Source organism: Typopeltis vanoorti, chromosome 1 (genome assembly GCF_054136105.1).
Source record: "Typopeltis vanoorti isolate ZY-2024b chromosome 1, IOZ_Tvanoo_1.0, whole genome shotgun sequence".
NCBI classification, from domain to species: Eukaryota; Metazoa; Arthropoda; class Arachnida; order Uropygi; family Thelyphonidae; genus Typopeltis; species Typopeltis vanoorti.
Window position 1 is genome coordinate 29,595,871 of NC_143549.1, and position 14,443 is coordinate 29,610,313.

Consider the following 14,443-nt stretch of genomic DNA (forward strand, 5'->3'; position numbering starts at 1 on the left):
GAGAGCAATCCCAGGCAGAGAAGACCAATTCAAGGCAGTTAACTTAACAAGGCTAACACCTGGATACCAAGCATCTCTATATTTTAGCTTCAGTTTCTCTTTTGGTTGTTCAGCTGCATGAGAATGATCAAAAGTAAAGAAGAAAAGAAAAAAAATGGCCTTTGGCTACATGATAATATAAAGGATCTGAGGCCTTTTTATCATATCTTACTATTCATCTGCATTTTCTTTCTTCTAATACTATCAGACTCTCTTGCACCCCCGTACTACTTAAATCCAATGATGAACACCTCTATACTTTTTCACCTCGATGAAGGTCGAGACCAGTCTAGGTAGTGACCCTTTCTTCAATGAATATTAACATACACCTTTGAAAGGAAGTGTGTTTTTGCATTATGGGATACTAAGGCAATTATTGTGAAATCAGTGGCCTCTATATACAAGTAGTCTAGTCATGAAAAGACTTTGCATGCAAACTTTGTTCACTTTACACTTTGATAAAGGATTAAATCAGAATATAATTTCTTGGCAAATATAATTTATTTTACAGGTACCTGAGGTGGTTTTCAGTCTCTAGAGCATTACGTATAAAGAAAGATTGCAGAAATGCAATTTGCAGAATCTTGTGAATATTCATAATAATGTGATAATCATATTGAAGATATGATGTAAATGGTGGCATTTAGGTTGGTGTTGAGATTGGTACTAGAGTAATGTGGAAGACATTTTTCAAAGAATGGAGAAGGGATGGGGAAAAGAAGAGCCTAATTCTGGAAGCTGTAAGGAGAATGTGAGCAGATTTTTTTTTTTTTTTTTTTTTTTTTTTGTTGCATTATTGGTGAGTGCATGAAATGCAAGAATGTCATGAGAAGAGAAGCAATCAATGGCATGGTTTGATGAGTTATGTTTGGGACAGTAGGAACTCACACTATGAGGTTTAGGTTTTGACTCCGCCAAGGTCTAATGATAATAAAAATAATAATACTTTTCTTTAATGTTACATGGTGATCAACATTCATTTTGATAATTTATGGAGACTATAACCATGTTAAGATTAATTACTTTAATTTCCTGATATTTTAACCTTCATATTAAAGTCATTTTCTGGAGATACACACATACTTATATACAGAGGAAAGCTACATTACATATCAAGTAGTATGCCAAATTGACAATGATTTGATCAACTAACATTAAATTGACAGCCATTTTTGTTTTCCCAAATTTCCAGTCTATTCAAATCATTTTGTAATGGCTGAATATTAGTAACATCCCTGATTGCCCTGCCTATCTTTGCATCATCGGGACTCACACTGTGAACAACTGCACATCTGATGTTGGATCCTTCCTGATGTCATTAATGTATAGATTGAACAATAATGGCTCAAGGACTGAACCTTGAGGGTTTTTTTATTTTATTTATTTATTTTTTATGTTGGGTCCATTTATGAGAGGTTGTAACCTATAGTACATTAGTACTGTATATGGGTAGTGGGTTGGGAAAGGAGGAACTTGTTAACATTCGATTTGAAAGCCTGTATATTGTATTCCTTGGGAAATACCTCAGGAGGAAGACGGTTCCACAGTACAGCAGTAGCAGGGATGAAGGAGGAGGAAAAGAAACTTGTTCTGTGGTTTCAAGATGTACTGTGAAGGGATGTTGGGAGGTGGCTGTACGTGTTCCAATGGGTTTAGTACAGAGTGGGAGAATTATTTATGTTGTTTCAGATGAGCATTTTCCATGAAAATATTTGTAGAATATACAAATTGCAGGGAGGACTAAATGTCTATGTGAAAGTGGGGGGGGGGGGTGAGTCGGTAAGAGATGGATCATTTATGAGTCTAATTGCTCTCCTCTGTATTGAGTCAAGCATTTTGAGGGAGCTTTTAGGAGCCCCGCTTCAAATGTGAGAACAGTATTCGATAGCTGGGCGGATTTGCGATTTGTATAAGGTTAAGAGCTGTTTTGAAGTGAAGTAATGTCTTGAGCAAAAGAGAAAGCCTAGTTTTTGGAAGCTGAGGATGCAATGGTTGTGATGTGTTTATGCCAGGAGAGGCCTGATATCATGATAATTCCAAGAAGAGAAATTTCATCTTGTCTGGGGATTTGAGTGTTATCAAAAATAATACTGGGGGAAACTGGTTCTTTTTTGTGGGAAATAAGACAGAACTGGGTTTTACTTGCATTGAAGTTGACGAGGTTATCTGAGCCCCATCGGAGGATGTTTTGTAGGCCTGCATTAAGGGAAGTTGTGGTTGATGTTCTGTGAGTTGTGTAGGGTAAGGTTTTTCAAATAAAAGGGAGGTGTGCGATGTGCTTTCATCTGCAACACTGTGTATTGGGTTGGAGGTCATTGATGTATAGAAGGAAGAGGGTCGGTGAGAGAACTGAACCTTGTGGGACCCTAGCATTAGTTGAATCGTGAGAGGATAGGGAACCGTCTACCATCACACATAGTGTGCGTCCAGACATGAAGCTGGTAATCCATCTGCAGAAGTCCTGAGATAGTCCAAATGATGGAAGTTTGCTTAGTAAACCTTTGTGCCAGACCCGGTCACCACTTGTCACCTTAAATTTGGCAGATTCACATCCACTGTATACCACTTTTTGATATCTGTCTGTCAACCATCCCCTGATCCAAGTCAAGAGTTTATATTCCAATCCCATATTCTCCAGTTTATGCAACAGCCTTTCATGTGGTATCCTATCAAATGCCTTAGAAAAATCTAACATTATCATAGTGTATCCATTCCCTTTATCCAACTTGGCCGTAACATTGTTATAAAATATGAGAAAATTGCTAAATCATGACCTTCCTTTAGTAAACCCATCCTGTTCCTTGCAGAGTATAGCATGTTTTTCTATGCATTTCTGTATGCAAGTTCTTACCAACTTCTCTAAAATCTTCACTGCCACATTCTAACATTCTAATTGATGTATCTAACTGATAGGTCGGTAGTTAGAAACATCAATTTCTGCACCTCCCATGTACAATGGATCTATTATACATTCCTGTGGTATCATTCCTGAGCTGAGACTTAAGGTATACAAACACGTGAAAGGCAGAGCCAATTCAGTTGAACATTCCTTTAGCAAACAGGCTGATCTGTTATATCTGTCTCTATAGACAAATTCTTATCCAGGTTATGCAACAGCTCTTCAACCTCATTTATTCTTGAACCTCTAACTCTTCATCCAATGTAGCAATAGCATTGCACACCATGTTACATACACCTGGTTGATATATCTTATCAAAGTGAGCGCTCATTAACTGAACAATCTCATTAGCTTTTGATACTCGAATACCATCTGCATTCAATAAAATTATTCTTCCACATTCATTCTTTCTTGTACTTGTGGCATGGCAATAAAATTCTTTTGGATTGCCTTTAGCCTGCATGGCCAATTTCTTTTCATACTCCGATTTAGATATCCTCACAATACTTGTTACTTTTCTGGCTTGAGCTTTATATATTTCATAACTCCTTTCACTCTTATTCTCATGATATTCTTTCCACATCATCTTCTTCTTGTGGATTTCTTGCTTAATAAGGTTGGACATCCATTTCACTCCTAACGTATTTATTCTCTGAACACTGGGGATACATTCAGATACCACCTCATTTAAGCACTTTTTCAAAGATTCTCGTCCTTGCTGACATTTTTCTCATTCATTACTGATTCCATAGGACCAAAGATAGTATTCTCCTAAGTTGATCATAATTTCCAGCTTTGTAGTTCAGCATGTAACCTGTTTTAATCGGAGCATCAGTACAATTAGATACTACCCAAGAAAGTACAGCATGATCACTGTCACCAATTGGTGGTAAAATAGCCACATTCTTGACAGAGACCCCTTCTGATGCTATGAGAAAATCCAACACTCTTTGATTTTGAGTTCCTTCTTTTGCATGTTGCTTGAGAAAGTTGTCTCGCAACAATTCAATAAATTCCTCTTCTTTCTTATCATGAGATTTTTCTTCTACCCAATTAATGTTTCGAAAATTAAAGTCATCCATAATGACATTAGTTTGATACCCATAAGACTAAATTGGTGATGCACTTCTTTGTCCTCTGCAACTGAGCCACCAGGTCTGTAACAACACCCCACCATATATTTCATTCTGTTAACCTTCACTTCACACCAGATAGACTCAAACTCACTTCCACATGGGACATTGTTACCATCATTGTTTGCTTGTGTTTCTATCCTAACTGGACTTAAGTCATCTGATATTAGTAGCACCCACTCCTTCTCCTCCTCTCCTATCTCTTCTGTCATTCCTAAAAATAGTTATACCTATTACACTCGATCCCACTTACCATATCTGATTAGATAGCAAGATTTCACTAATACCAACAATCTTAGGCCACATTGTATTTAATAAAGCAATGAACTCAATTCCTTTGTTTCTAATGCTCCTGGCATTTGTGTATAGACATAATAATTTAGCAACTAACCTATTCTTATAATTAGATATGCAATCTATTTGGTCTTGTTCTGGAATTTTCTCTTTTCCCCCTGCAGACATACTTAAAACATCTGAACCTAAAGCATTTAAAGGATTAAACTAATAATGTAATTTTTTGGCATCCTTAATTTATAGTATAACCAAGTGGAAAAACTTTCAAATCTTTCTCTAATCCAGAGTATTTTAGTAATAAGATGTGACACCTTTTGGCTACTTGTATATGGAAATATGACTTCTGCAGTACTTCAACCTTGGTATCACTTCTGAGTCTTGCTCCCACTGATCCACTTCTTTCTTATTGGAGCTTTGGAAGATTTGAGCACTAGAGTAGGAGTTCCTATTCTTGCCTCCCCCCCCCCTTCCTTGGGTCATTCTGTTTATCCAAAGGGATACAGAAGGGAGAATCTTGACAATTGACTGGAAATACTGTCGATGTGTAATAAGGTTTATAAATGTTTATATTCCATCCAATGGAACACTTAGACAAAAATTCATCCAGGAATTGGAGCCATATTTATATGGTGCCCACTACATCATAGCAGCTGGAGAATGGAATTGTATTGAAAACACCACATTAGACAAAATAGGAGGACACCCCAGGAGTGGAAAAGTGGGATATGCACAGTTAAAAACATGTCTCAACAATGCTCAACTAGTAGACATATGGAGGATTCACAATCTTTATCTCCAGGCATACATATACATGAATCAAGGTATTGGTACTCATATTGATCGAATTTATATATCTTCTTCCCTTATAAATAGGATAATTCAGATAAAATATCTTGCATCAATATGTCAGGTCACAATTCAGTTCTACTTAAGTTTCACTGCATGGAAAAAGTAGAGATCTCTTCTATACCATGGAGAGTTCCACCAAATTTTCCTTTAATCTTTTCAACTAAATTCCAGACCCTCTGTTCAAATTGGAATAATGTTACCTGGAATTGGGATATGTGGTTAATATTCAAAGTAGTAGCAAAGCAGAATATGATGGAATGGGGAACAGGCTTTCCTCAAAAGGAAAAAATTGAAAGACCTGTATAAAGAGAGAGAGAGAGAAGCTGGAAAGTGAGATCTTGGAAGCATTCCTTTTGGACTAACCCCTATGAGAGAACCCCTCGTCATACTTGAAATTCCCTTCTCCACTTACCCAATATTACCACTACAAGAACTTATATACAAGAAGTTTGAAATGTTAGAACACTGGAAAATAGGGCTACTCTCCTTTTCTTCTAAATGAAATGGGGATGTGAGTTCAGTGTTGCAAATGTAAGGTTTTAAAATTTGGATAAAAAAGATGGGATGCAGAATTTATGCTTGGTGAGGATATATTGTTGAAGGTGGAGGAAATAAGAGATCTGGGGGTGATAGTTGATAAGGATCTGAAATTTAGGGGATACATAGCCAAAATTGTGAAGACAACACAAAGACTTCTGGGAATGATGCAGAGGACACTGACTTGTAGAAGTAGGGAGATTTTTGTTCCGTTGTATAAGGCTTTGATTAGGCCACGCATGGACTATTTTTCCCAGATTTGGTCACCTGGTTTTCAGAAGGATGAAGAGATGTTGGAAAGGATCCAGAGGCAACTGACTAAGGTAATTTCTGACCTCTGGAATGTCGAGTATGAGGAAAGATTGAGAAGATGTAATTTGCAGAGTCTGGTGGACAGGAGGAAGAGGGGAGATATGATAGAGACCTACAAGTTGGTAATGGGTTGTTATAGGATCAATGCTGGAGAAGTTCTACCTGATCTAGTGGGAGATCAGGGGAGAACCAGAGGTCATTCCTGGAAACTGTATAAAGAGAGTGTGAGTAGGGAGTGAGAGGCAGATTTTTTCGTGCAGAGTTGTAAATAATTGGAATGCTTTGCTTGAGAGTGTGGTGTCTGCAAGGAGTTTGAGTGTGTTTAAAACACAATATGATGAGCTGTGTGTGTGATAAAAGGACCTCCCAGATGAGTCTTTCACTCCATAAGATCTTGGGGTAATAATAATAATAATCTTTCCTGCTCAGTTGTACATAATAAATATTATAGACATCACAGAAGCTGAAGAAAAGCAATTATACAAAAAACTCTGCAATTTTTTTGGTTCAGTCGATACCAAGAAGTTAAAAATTTCTTCAACTATCAAAGAAGCTTGTACAATTTGGACTTCCAGTCTTAAAATTCTGCTATTTAAGCAATACAGCTTCAAAAATCCATAAAATATTGCAGACAGGTCACACTTGTGCAGACCTTCTCTGGTGCGACTTGGGTTTTCAGCGTCTCCTGTTTGGAGTTAATGATTATACAGGTCCCAAAGATGAGATTGTTCCTGAATACTACAACACTCTATGCTTAACTCTAAGATTGCTAAAACATTCTGGAATTGACATTCTTTCCATTAAAAAAGTCAAATTTGTTATAAAGAAATTTTTAATCTCTTTTCCTGCGAAGTTCCACAGTTAAGTATGGACAACAATATTTTGTTTCATAACTTGATGAAGTTACAAGGGTACCCTAAGAAATGGGATCTTACTTGGAGAATTGCATATGGCCTCATTCCAGTCAATGCCATCAAATGGAGGTACTTTAACATTGAAGATCTAATCTGTGACATCTGTTACCAGTTGGAAACAGTAGAACATGCATGCTATAGCTGCCATCTTGCCCAGGTATTTGGGACAGATTATATAATGTGTTGGGCCATTACTTACAACAGAACAGGTTATTTTTTTTACAATACCCACCACCTGTCAGCAATGGGAAGAGAATTTTGATTTTTATAATTAATGAATTAAAATACCATTTATGGAAGGTTAGAAAGAAACATGGATTTGAAAACCAGCAATATGACATCCAAATGATTTATAATATTGTACTGTGAAATTTTTATTGTTCAGTCAGACGATTTTTGTATTTAGAAAGAAGCATTCTAGGAGATATCAAATTTATCACTAGATGGTGTAGACTACCCACAATGCAAGAATAGACAGAATTTTATTCACCAGGGTGAGATAAAATTCTGTCTATTTTTTCTATGAGAGGTTTTTTAAATAGTTCCATTCTCTTAATTCAATGTGGTCTTATAGTCAATCACAGGGATGATTGGAGAGCAATCCCAGGCAGAGAAAACCAACTCAAGGAGTTAATCCAGATGGGGCTAACTACCTGGGTATCACTCATCTTTGCCTTTAGTTTCAATTGGTCTTTTGGTTGTTCATCTATATGAGATTTTTGAAAAAGGAAAACTGATAGCCCTTGGCTATATGATGATATAAAAGAGCTGAGGCCTTTTCTCTCTGTCTTTTATGCTATCTATCTGTCTTTCTTTCTCCTAATACTATCAGGCTCTCTTGCACCCTTATACTAACTACTTTAGGCCTATGATGAGCAACCCTTTACTTTTTCATCTCAATAAAGGGTTGAAACCAGTCTGGGTCCTTCCCATAATGCATAGCATTATACATGTCCATAAGGATATGTGCTTTGCATTATGGGATACTAAGGCAAGTGATGTGAAGTCATTAGCCTCTATATACAAGTTGCTCAATTTGAAGTTACTTCACATGCAAACTTTGTTTCCTTATACTTGGATGAAGGATTAAACCAAGAATATAAATTTCTTGGCATGTTTAATTTATAGTATAACCAAGTGGAAAAACTTTCGACATTTAGCCATGCCATACATTAAAGTGATATCAGATAAAATAACAAAATGCTACAGAAATATAACTTTAATGCCACCTTCAAAATTAAAGAACTTATTGAACTCCTCCTTCATTGCCTGGCTAACCCTGCAGTATACTGTATTCAGTGCACCTGTAAATCGTCTTTTATAAGTGAAACTGGATGCACAATTCCTATCCGAAAAATGGAACATAGCAACACATTAAATTTAATAACTATGGAAGATCTAGTCTTTCTGATCATGCCCTGAATAGTCTGCACATAATTGAGTGGAAAGACACCTGTCCATTGCATACCAAAATGTGGTAAGAGGACAAATATAAAGAAGCCTGTAGATTCTAATCAACCACCCAAACCTTAACAATAATGATGGTCTAAAAATCCCAAGAATACGAATGACATATATTCTACTCACATAACCTTTTGTTCTAAGAGTTCATTTAGGCCTAGGAATCTGGGATCTTAGACTTAATATAGCAAGCACTTATGTTAAATTATTAATTAGGCCACTACTATTGCTGTAGTAAAAGTATTAATATGAATTTGTTCTCTGATTATTGTTATCAATAGGATATAGCTTTGATGCGTGCTTTTTTTTTCACTCAAGGTCAGGCCAGTAGAATAATGGTTGATTTTCTTTCCTCAGATGCAGATTTTGATCTTGTTACAGAAATAACCCATGCTGGAATGGAGGCTTGACATTGTGCAGAACTCCTGCCCTATATCTAAGGCATAGTTTTCCACAAAGTGTGTGCAAGTGTGGTCCAAGAAAAGAAAGCATTCTATCATGTTATGAAGAACATAAATGAAATGAAAGCTAGAGAAACTAAGGGATGAAAGAATGCAAAGATGTAGAAGTGAAAACAACGAACAATGGAAATGAAGCAAAAGCTAGAGAAACTGAGGGAGTGAAACAATGCAGAGATATAGAAGCGAAAGTTAGTGATAAGTGAGCAAAAGAAAATATGAATGAGGAAACAGAAGTAAGGTGCAGCAGAATGAGAGTATTGCAGAAGTGAAAGAGAGTGAAATTGTCAGAATGCAAGATTTAATGAAACAGTCATTAAAAATTAAATGAGCATTATGTGGAGTGATGTTAGATGGCTAGCAAAAATGAATGAAAGTGTGCAAGAGAACAGAATAAAAGAAAAAAGAGTAAAAGAGATCACGAGTGATTCCAGGATAGCAGTATGTGAAGACTCCATAATTAGAGGCCTGCTTACTGAGAGAGTCCATAATGTCTGCTATTCAGGCTATGCATTGGACATGAGGAAGAAACAATCAAGAGAGTTAATCTTGATTGTGGGCAGTCAAATAATCCAAGTGAACATAAGAAGAATGTGAGGATGAATATCAAGAAACTATTGAGAAAGAAAAGTGAAAGATAACAGTGCAGTAGGAAAGATTATCAGTGTCTTTCAGAGGTATGATGATGATGAGTTGCAATGGAGAACCAAAATCATGAATGGTATGCTAGCTGAACTGTGTGAGGAGCAGGTACTAAAGTTTGTGGATGTATGACATGTGTTTGAGAGAATTAAATTATACAGATGTGATAGGTTGCATTTAAATGGCTTTGGAGTGAGTGTACAGGAAAAAGTATTGCTGGATGAAAGTACAGTGTGTGATGGGTGCAAGAGATCAAAAAAAAAAGAGATGAAGGGAAAAATCAGGAGAGTGGTACTGAAAAGACAGAATGCTTATCAGTGGAAACAGTAGTAGTTGAGAGATGAAGAGAGAACTAGAATGCAAGAGGAACAGGGAAACAGGGTGAGCTCCAGTGGACAGGGAGACATGACACAGGAAGAGTGAATATTGAAAGTGACAGTGATGTATGAAGATAAAGTATATTGCGATGTGGTGGGGAAGTTTAGACTGAGCAGATATGTGTGTTGAGTGGTGATTGGGCAGGTGTGGTGGGGAAATCACAAGCAACACTTCGCTTGGATAGGACTTGCTAAAGACTTAAAAATGAACTGCACTGCTTGTGTACAAATGCCAGAGGTATCAGAAATAAGGGGGATGATACGGTTTCAGTGATTAAGTTTATTCCCCTCAAAATCTTTAGAATAAGTGCAACATGGTTGAATGAAGATGATATCATAACAGGAATAGAAATGGAAGGATATGGTATTTTTTTATGAGGATCGAAAGGACAAGAATAGAGGAGTGCTGCTGATGATAGCAGGGGAATTAAGTCCACATCAGGTAGACATCAAAGGGGGAAATAGTGGCAATTGTTATGAGAATCTGGGAATGTATAAACAACTTCATGAATTTCTGGAGTTCTTGAGAAATAATTATCTCATTCAGCATGTAAAGGAGGACACATGAGGATCGTCCTTTACGTGCTGAATCCTAGATCTGATCATTTCAGCAAAGGATGTAATTGTGAGAGGGTTTTCACACTTTCCACCAGTTGCTGAAAGTGATTACGAAGTGTTGTAGAGTGTCATATCCTTGTCAGGAAAGGATATATGTGGAATTATAACACTGGTGATTATGACAAGCTTAGGGGGACAGCTTGGAGCCATAACATGGAACGAGGAGTTGAACAGTAAGGAAATAAATGCTGTATGGGAACTGACAAAGAACATAACAGCATCAATGTGTGAATGTATTCCAAAGGCCAAAAGGTTGAATAAGGTAGGTGTAAAATGGATGAATGTGGATCTTAAGCATAAAATCTGGAAAAAAAAAAGTACTTTGGAGGAAGCACAAGATGAATAATGATAATAATCAGTCACATGAAGAATATAAAGAACAAGCCAGAAGAGTCACTCAGTTACTAAGGAAAATAAAAGTAGAGTATGAGTAGAAATTGGCAAATCAGCAAAGAAAATCCCTAGAGAGTATTTTAGATATGTCGCAAGTAGAAGGAAAAATGATCGTGGTAAGATGACGTTAATAGATGAAAGTGGCAGAATGGCAACTGCTGTAGAAGACATTGTTGAAGTATTCAATGTTCGATTTATAAGGGTATTTCATCCTTATCAGGGTGTAATTATGAGGAAATTAAGTGGAGAGGAGATGGCTTAATTGTGAGTGAGCAGGAGGTATTTGAGGAAATAAATAACCTTGATGTCATAATAAGGCAATAGGATTTGATGGCATATCACCACACATCCTAAGGGAATGTTCCAGGGAATAGGCAGTAACATTGTCATGCCTATTTAATAAAAGTCTTGCAACAGCACAGGTTTCAAGGGAGTGTAAGGAGGATAAAATTGTTCAACTGCATAAAGGTGCAGATAAGTCTGTAGCTTCAAATTATATACTAGTCTGTATATTGGGAGTTGTGGTGAAGGTATTGGTGAGAAGTAGGATACAGAAATGGATTGATAACAGCAGTATTCTCTGTTGTTATCATCATGGGTTTGTTAAGTGAGATCATGCTTCACTAATTTACTTATGTACTATAACAAGGTGACAAATACCTTGGACAGGGGAGACGCGTATACAGTGGTGTACTTAGATTTTGCAAAGGCTTTCGATAGACTACCATATGACAATCTCTTAAATAAATTGAAACAGATGGGATGGGAAAACAGACATCTGAGTTGACCAGTGACTGGTTGTTGGATAGGTATCAGAAAGTATGGGATTGTGGTATCCCGAAAGAGAAAGATCACTGGTGTGTCACAGGAGTCAGTTTTGGGGCTATTGTTGTTCAATTTGTATGTTAATGATATTGGGATAGGTTTAACTAGTGATATGCAGCTATTTGCAGATGATGCTTGACTCCGCATTGTTCTCTCTATATTAGAGTGAGAGCAATGCAGAGTCAAGCATCAGTTATGGGCCTTACAAGAGGACTTGAATAGATTTCATGAATGGGCAGGTAAGTGGAACTTTCAGTTCAATGTTGCAAAGTGTAAGGTTTTGAGATTTGGTAAGCAATGATGAGATGCAAAGTATACACTTGGGAAAACTTTAATGGAAGTAGAAGAGATGAGAGATCTAGGAGTGATGGTGAACAAGGATCTGAAATTCAGGGGTCACATTGCACAAGTTATTATGAAGACATCACATCGGATAATGGTGATGATACGGAGGACCCTGACATTGAGAAATAGAAAGGTTGTGATGACATTGTACAAGGCCTCGATCAGGCCTCATATGGATTATTGTGCACAGATTTGGTCACTGGGTTTTCATAGTGACGAGGATATGTTGGGGTCCAAAGAAGATTCACAAAGATGGTGAGTGGTCTTTGGAATGTGGAGTACAAGGACAGATCGAGAGAATGTAAGTTGCAGAGCCTCATGAATAGGAGTAAGAGGGGTGGGGATATGATTGAGACATATAAGCTAGTCAGGAGATTGTTATAGGGTCCACATGAAGAGATTTTTTATAGAATGGGAGAAGGAGGGTAGAAGAAGAGACTATTGCTGAAAACTGTATAAGGAGGATGTGAGCAGAGGAGTGAGGAGTAGGTTCTTTGCATGGAGAATGATTGGCGAGTGGAATGCATTGGCTGAGTGTGGTATGGGTGTACCCACATTGAATCAGTTTAAGGCATGGTTGGATGAGTAGTGTGTGAAATAGTGTGTACCTTCTGCAATGAGGCTCTGACTCCATGGAGGTCAAATGTTAGTAATAATATAATTAGTGGCTTGAGACAAATTCCTAGCTTCTTTCTACATGACCTGTGTGATTTCCTGCAACACTCGTAAAAGCTTCATTAAAAGTGTTAAGTCTGTCTTCAATAGGACTAAATGCAGAATGCTAGCTGCCTGTGTCAATGGCAGTCATGTTTTCTGATCCCTCACCAAAGTTGTTGGCACAACTTTTGTCTATTTGTGCTTTCTTCTCTTTCTCACACTAATGGTAGCATAGTATCATCACCTAAAGAAAAGACAATTCTGACATCCTGACTCCGCTCTTCTCTTCTAACTCCTCTATAGATAACCAGGACCGGCTCTACCGATGGTGCAACACGTGCATTTGCACAGGGCGACAAGCTTTTGGGGGTGGGGGGGATTGTGTTTACTCTGCGTTTGATGAGTATACTCATCTTCGCTTGATTTTAATGACCCATGCAGATGCACATTCTCAGAACAAAATTCCACCGTTAAAGGGTTAATTGTCTCTCTCTTTCTGTAAAAAATACAGTTTATGATCATTTTTCATTAATGTATGAATTTTCATTAGCTAATGCTACTATTTAGAATTTATGATCAGAAATGTTGAAGCCTAGCTTAACATTATGGCTTTTAAGACGTTATTAAAAGAGTGTTGTAGGAAGGAGTGGCAAAATTCCTAGGGTCGGCCCTGATAACCAAAGCATGTCACCTGTTTCTTTGTCTAGAACATTGTTTTTCTGATGGAATACAGCCTATTGTGGTCAGGAGATGTGCTCCTTAACTATAACTTGTTTTTTATCAACTATACTCTGTGTTATACTTATCTGGAAATCCTAAGAATGGAAGCAAGCCTATACACAGCCATTTCCTAAAAAAGGTGATAAATGTCTACTATCAACTTATTGCTATCACTTCGGTTTTATGAGAAGGTAATCAACAATCACCTTCTTTGACACCTGGCACACTAACATTTTTCACGAATCTACACCCACAAGAAATCTGGCTTTCTTCATCCACCTCTAGAGTAGTCTATTCTATAATAGATTTCTCTTTTGGAGAAATATTTCTTAAAGCGATAAAGGTTGAAGAATGCTAGCTACCCTGAAGTTGTTGGGAAACATATCATTGTTATTTTGATTATCATCCTAAGACCCCACAGAGTCACAGACTTATCCAGGAGGTCCCCTTTGTCATACACACAGCTCATCATACTGTGCCTTAAATGCATTCAAATTCTCTCAGGAAATGCACTTCATACATTCTCAGCTCTCCATGCAAAAAAACCTGCTACCCACTCAATTACTCACAGCTTCCTTATAGAGCTTCCAAGGATGACATCTTGTTCTCCATCAATTTCCGACCATTTTATGAAAAATAGGCGAATGGAATCTGTGCACAGTAATCCATATGTAGCCTTATCAAAGCCTCATACAATGGTACCAAAATTTCCTTACTTCTACAAGTCAGTGTCCTCTGCATCAGTGCCAGAATTTGTTGTGTTGTCCACACAGTTTTATCAATATGTCTGCTGAATTTAGATCCTTATCCACCATTACCCCAAGATCTCTTATTTCCTCCACCTCCAACAATATATCCCCATCAAGTGTAAATTCTACATCCCATTTTGGTTCCCCAAATTTTAAAACCTTACATTTTGCAACATTGAACTGGTATCCCTACTCTCATGCCCATTCACTCAGTCTACTCA